Below are 7440 nucleotides of genomic sequence, written 5' to 3' on the forward strand. Positions count from 1 at the left end.
AGACGGAGTCTGGCTCTGTCGCCGGGGCTGGAGTGCACTAGCGGGATCTCAGGTCACTGCAAGCTCCGCCTCCCGGGTTTATACCATTCTCCTGCCTCAGCCTCCTAAGTAGCTGGGACTACAGGCGCCCGCCACCACGCCCGGCTAGTTTTTTGTATTTTTTAGTAGAGACGGGGTTTCACCGTGTCAGGTCTCGATCTCCTGACCTCGTGATCCGCCCGTCTCGGCCTCCCAAAGTGCTGGGATTACAGGCTTGAGCCACCGTGCCCCGCCTGTTGGTAAACTTCTTTGATAGTTGTTACTGCTTTGTTTCACTATTGTGCAGGCTTTGTACGGTGTTGCCTAAAAAGTAATGAGTATGCCAATTCAGTTCCTAATTAAAGGTATTCATACTATATTAAGTTTAATCTTGCTTCTGTTATATAGTATTACCAAAGAAATCTAATCATTCTTTTTCTCTCTCTCTCATTTGAGGTGAAGTCTTGCTCTGCCACCCAGGCTGGAGTGCAGTGGTATAATCTTGGCTCACTGCAGTCTCTGCCTCCCGGGCTCAAGCTATCCTCCCATCTCAGCCTCCTGAGTAGCTGGACTACAGGTACGTGTTGCCATGCCCAACTAATTTTTGTATTTTTTGTAGAGATGAAGTTTTGCCATGTCGCTTAGGCTGGTATCAAACTCCTGGAATCAAGCAGTCTGCCTGCCTTGGCCTCCCAAAGTGCTGCAATTACAGGCATAAGCCACTGTGCCCAGCTGAAATCTAATAGTTCTAATATAAGATTGTAATATTTTGTTATTTAATTTTATTTTAAAGTGTCAAAAAATAGGCAGAATGTGAAATTGGTTTCTGATCAAATGCAGAAATGCCAGTCGAGGGGTATGTATAAACCTATGTGATGGAAGATTATTAACATTGTTTCCGGACATGTCCGGAAATTCCAATGGTTTCAAAACAGAGAAGAAATTGGAAAGAAGTTGAGAGACTTTATTAATTAGGATATTTTATAGTGTGAGTCAGAGAACTTCAAACACATATTGGCTTAAATAATAAGAATACATTGGTTCATGTAACTGAAAAGTCCAGATAGATAAGGCTTCAAGTATAGTTTGGTCCAGGTATTCAACAATACATGGGGTATCACCAAGAACTTGGGTGACTATGGATCCTGATTTGCTTAAAACACTTCTGATTTATGCTTTTGTCCTAGCATAATTATTAACAGCACCCCTTTCATTCCTACAAGGGTCTTGGTTTGGATGATAAATGGTCACCAACCAAGAACCTAGTTTCTTCTTACTCTTGGCTCTGCTTTCCAGGGTGCCTGGGTTCTCACATGATTACTGCTGCCAGAGTAACCAGGGTTACTTGTGACTCATTCAGCTTCAGAATAAGAGTGAATTTCTCTTACCTCATTCAACAAACAACAAGCCTGTGGTTCCTTAAAACTAGACCATCCCAGGACAAATGCCTACCCAGAAACAATCATGTGATACCCTACCTTGTTTTAACCTGAGTGACTCTCTCCTAGCAGAGAGAGAGCCGGACAGACTCCATTTTTAGTTTCTTCACTTGCAGCCCCCATAGTGTAAAACTGACTCAAAGCACGTTCAGGAATGCATCTACTGATAAGATATTGAGGCAAGCTGCACCAGCAGCTCCTGGGGACATGCTGGGTGGATGGCACCCAAAACCCCTGCATTTATCTCTTTGTGATAGTTTAAGCCCCTGCACCTGGAACTGTTTATTTTTTGTAACTGCATTTGTAACCAATTAGTTTTTTAACTTTTTGCCAGTTCTGCTTCTGTAAAAACTGCTTCAGCTAAAATCCCTCCTCCCCTATTTAGACCACGGTATGAAAACAAAACTAGCTCCTTCCTCGGGGCTGAGAGAATTTTGGGCGTTAGCTGCCTTTTGGTCACTGGCTAATAAAGGACTCTTTAATTTGTCTCAAAGTGTGGCATTTCTCTATAACTCGCTTGGTTATAGCAATTACTGTGTCTAAGATAATTTAGACTTCTTTGGTTACAGGATTAAAGTTTACAAAATTATTTAGAGATTGTATAGCCAGCAAATAAAGAACTAATTATTTGTTTTCCCTAAGTAAACTGCTTATCAAACTGTATTATCCAAGCAAACACCAGATGTATAGTCTCTACATCAAAGGTAAATAAACTTTTGGAAAAGATAAATACAGCTTAAATCAGATAAATAGCATAAAGCATAAATCAGATAAATAAAGAGTTATATTTCCTTGAAGTTACTTTGGGAAACTTATTTCAGAGCTAAATAGTCCTTACAAAGAAAATTTTTGCCCAGTAGAATTTGCTTGAAATCAATGGTTGGTATTTACCTGAGATTTCTCTGAGCTCTTTCAGCAGAAGAGCAAATTCAATTTAGGCCTTATTATTTCCTAATCATTGCTTAACTTGTTTCCTTTTACAAATTTTGCGTACCAAACGGGAACAACCAGAACAGCGAGTCATGAAAATTGATATTGACATTAGCAGTAAAAGTGCTGAAAGATACTGCCAGAGGTATTGATTTTTCCACAGCTGTATTAATCTGTTCCACAGAGACTGAGTTAAAACAAAATCAGCAGATTTTACATTGGCAAACCATAGCTATTAATGTAAGAGTGAAGTAAACTTTCTATGCACATGAAAATATGTACTTATATTATTAATTGAGATGTTTGAGACCAAAGGGTCATTATCTTTAATTAATTAATTAATTAATTTTTTGAGACGGAGTCTCACTCTATCACCAGGCTGGAGTACAATGGGACAATCTTGGCCCACTGAAATCTCCCTGGTGCAAGCGATTCTCCTGCCTCAGCCTCCCGAGTAGCTGGGACTACAGGCGCCCGCCACCACACCCAGCTAATTTTTTTTTGTATTTTTTAGGAGACGGGGTTTCACCATGTTGGCCAGGATGGTCTTGATCTCTTTTTTTTTTTTTTTTTTTTGAGATGAAGTCTCGCTCTGTGCCCAGGCTGGAGTGCAGTGGCGCGATCTCGGCTCACTGCAAGCTCCGCCTCCCGGGTTCATGCCATTCTCCTGCATCAGCCTCCCGAGTAGCTGGGACTACAGGTGCCCGCCATCAAGCCCGGCTAATTCTTTTGTATTTTTTTTAGTAGAGACGGGGTTTCACCGTGTTAGCCAGGATGGTCTCGATCTCCTAACCTCGTGATCCACCCGCCTTGGCCTCCCAAAGTGCTGGGATTGATTACAAGCGTGAGCCACCGTGCCCCAGCCATTAATTTATTTTTTGATAATATATTCATAAATGCCCAATAAATGGTTATTGAATGAAAAAAGAGGGAAGCTTGGATGAAACAATGACTTGTGGGATTTTTCCCCTACAAATCTTTTTTTAATAATAAATTTTTACAAGAGCACACATGCAGAATTCTCAAAAGATGGCAGAAGCAATAGCATACATTTTGAAACTCCTTAAATCACCCTTAAAAAACAGAGCAACTATAAATATCTCCTATGAATATAGATGCAAAAATCCTCAACCAAACACTAGCAGAAGGAATTCAGCAACATGGAAAAGAAATATACAGCTTGGCCAAATGGGACTTATCCCAGGAATGCAAAGTTTGTTTAACCTACAAAAACCAATTAATACAATACACAATACCTAATAAAGGATAATTTATTATATTGATACCTAGACATAAATAAGACAGTTGACAAAATTCAACACCCCTTCACAATAAAAACATTCAGAAGCTAGAAATAGGAGGGAACTTCCTCAATATCGTACAAGGCTTCTATAAAAAACCACAGCTTAACATCATAGCTAATGATGAAAGACGGTTTTCCTCCCTAAGATCAGAAGCCAGACTAGAAATAACCACCTTGTCACTTCTATTCAACATTGTGTTGCAGGCTCTATCCAGGACAATAAGGCAAGAAAAAATAAATAAAAGGCATCCAGATTTCAAAAGAAGAAATAAAACTATCTCTAATACAGAAGACAAAATTTCACATATAGAAAACCATAAAGAATACACTAAAACACTGTTAGGACTAGTAGATGAATCAAGCAAGTTGTAGAATGCAAGATCAATATACAAAAATCGATTATATTTCTATACACTTGCAATGCACAATCTGAAAATAAAACTAAGGAATCAGTTTTATTTAAAATATCATACAAAACAATACTTAGGAAAAATTGTCAGAATGAATGCAAAATATATTATCTGACAACTATTAAATATTTTTGAAGGGCATTAAAGAAGACCAATTGAATTAACTAATACATAAATGAAATTAAACAGAAAAATATCCCATGCTTATGGATTGGAAGACTGGATATTATTAAGATGACAATAATCCCCAAGTTGATCTACAGATTCAATACAGTCCCAATCAGAATTCTAGCTGGTTTATCTTTCTCTGCAGAAATTAACTGATCCTAAAATTCATACAGAAATTAAAGAGACCCTTTATAGCTAAAAATCTTGAAAGAGAAGAACAAAGTTAAGGGATTCACAGTTCTTAATTTCAGAGATTATTACAAAGCTACACTCAAGACAGTATGGTGCTGGCAAAAGGATACACATATAGACCAACGGAATAGAATTGAAATCCCTCACATTTATGGTCAACTGATTTTTGACAAGACAATCCAATGGACAAAGAATAGCACTTTTAAACAAATGATGCTAGAAGCCAGGCACAGTGCTTCACACCTGTAATCTCAGGACTTTGGGAGGCCAAGGCAGGAGGATCACTTGAGCCTAGGAGTTTGAGACCAGCCTTGGCAACATGGTGAAACCCCATTTCTACAAAATATAAAAATAAAAAAAGTAGCCAGGTGTGGTGGCGCACACCTCCCAGTTACTCAGGAGGCTGAGGCAAGAGAATTGCTTGAGCCTAGGAGGTCAAGGCTCTTGTGAGCCATGATTGTGCCACTGCACTCCAACCTGGATGACACAGCAAGACTCTGTCTTAAATAAATAAAAATAAATTCCCTTTTGTTTATCCCTTATAGTCAGATCATTATATATCAATTTTAAAAGATACTATGCAGTAAAGGGAGTAAAACAAAATCTTTGTTATTAAAAATGGCAATGGGTTAGATAGGCTCAAGAACTGCTGAGTCCCAGCTGACCCTAACTGAACCATATCTGTAACATTTCATCTAGTAATCTTATGAAACTACTCAGTAGTCACTAAATATGCTATGGGCTTTCCTGCCTCTATGCCTAGTCTTAGGCTGTTCTTCCACCCAAACTAGTGTTACAGCTTCTCCCCAACCTTCATGACCTACTTTGGTGCCATGCAGCCTTTCCAGATCTCACTACCCCACAATGAATCCTGAAATGTTTGTGTCTATAGCTGTCATTTGGAAATAAATCACGCACTCTTTGAGGCAGAAGTGTTGTATTGTGATTTAATGTTATTGTGTGACTATTGTTCTGTCTCCAAGTGCAATCTCACAGTTCTTCGTTTTTCCCAAAGGACTTTGGGGGCTCCTAGGTAGTTAATAGGTAGTTGTTAATTGCCTGAAACAGCTATTTGCAGAATAGACTTATTTCAATATTAAAAACTAAAGAGCCTTATTTCTATTCTCTTTAGAGACCAAAGAATCTGCTGGTTCATGTATTTGGGCAGGGCAGATTCTCGAATAGTTTCGTTCCTGCTGAGAACCAGTGAGTTTGGCCTGGCGCAGAGGCTTACACCTATAATCCCTGCACTTTGGGAGACCAAGGTGGGCGGACCACGAGGTCAGGAGATTGGGACCATCCTGGCTAATACAGTGAAACCCCGTCTGTACTAAAAAAAAATACAAAAAAAAATTAGCTGGGCGTGGTAGTGGGTGCCTGTAGTCCCAGCTACTCGGGAGGCTGAGGCAGGAGAATGGCGTGAACCAGGGAGGCAGAGCTTGCAGTGAGCCTAGATCACGCCACCACACTCCAGCCTGGGCGACAGAGCAAGACTCCGTCTCAAAAAAAAAAAAAAAAGAGAGAACCAGTGAGTTTATCGGCAGAGAAGACAGGGAGTAGGAGCTGGAGCCAAAGCCTCTAAACATTGTGCTTACTCTGCCTGACAGCAAAATGGCCATTTCCCCATTGAAGAACTCTCTATTAAATCCCAGCTACTCTGGAGGCTGAGGCAGATGAATCACATGAACCTGGGAGGCGGAGGTTGCAGTGAGCCGAGACTGCACCATTGCACTCCAGCATGGGCGACAGAGTAAGACTCTCTCTCAAAAACAAACAAACAAACAAACAAACAACCAAAAAAATTAGGTCCACAGCCATTATAAACCACATAATTCATTCTGTGTTACATCAGGCTCTCCAGCTTTCAGCTATCTAATATAGGAATAACAATATCCACCATAATTGTTTTAAGAATTGGCCAAGAGTGGTGACTCATACCTGTAATCCCAGCACTTTGGAAGACCAAGATAGGAGGATCACTTCAGCCCAGGAGTTCAAGACCAGCCTGAGCAACGTAGCGAGACCCCATCTCTACCAAAAATTTAAAAGTCAGCCAGACGTGGTGGCACGTGCCTTTACTTCCAGCTACTCAGGAGGCTTAGGTGGAAGGATCATATAAGCCCATGAGTTCCAGGTTGCAGTGAGCTGTCACTCAGCTTGGGTGACAGAGGGAGACCCTATCATGAAAACAAAGCAAAACAAAAAGTAGAACCTAATGAGCTAATGTATTTGAAATGTTTAAACACATAGTAAGCATTTAATAAATGGTAGTTATGATGATGGCTACTAAGTTTTTGTTTTCAGCCCCTATTTTTTCTCATAAACTCTAGACTGACTATTGGCCACTTTCAAACAGCATCCATACAGTTTGTTCATTTGCAAATATGTATTGAGTGCCTACTATATGCCAGCCACCATACGAGGCACTGGTTTACAATAATGAACACAATTCCTGCTCTCCTGGGAGGGGGAAAAAAAAACAGATAGGCAAATAAATGTGCATTTACAGTTTTGGATAGCTGCTGTGTTCCATAAACAACCTAATTGTGACATGTATAATACAAAATTAATTCTATCATCTTCCCTTCAAACCAGATCTCCAGGCACCGCCTTCCACCCAGTCAACCAATCAAAAAACGGAAGTTATCTCAGACTTCTTGACCTCCATTGAGATGCCTGCCTCCCATCCTGCCCTGCCCCCATCTGGCACTGCCAACATCGGCACCAAAACCCAAGAATCAAATCTTGGAAATAAAAGGAATTGGATCAAAGTTGGAATAAAGAAAGAAAAGGTTTCTGAGACTTGAAATTAGACTGAAGGTATTAACACATTTAAAGACTGTGTGGGCCGGGCGCGGTGGCTCACATCTGTAATCCCAGAACTTTGAGAGGCTGAGGCAGGCGGGTCACCTGAGGTCGGGAATTCAAGACCAGCCTGGTCAATGTGGCAAAACTCCGTCTCTTAAAAAAAAAAAAAAAA

The sequence above is a fragment of the Colobus angolensis genome, unplaced genomic scaffold, assembly GCF_000951035.1.
Source record: "Colobus angolensis palliatus isolate OR3802 unplaced genomic scaffold, Cang.pa_1.0 Scaffold18, whole genome shotgun sequence".
Lineage (NCBI taxonomy): Eukaryota > Metazoa > Chordata > Mammalia > Primates > Cercopithecidae > Colobus > Colobus angolensis.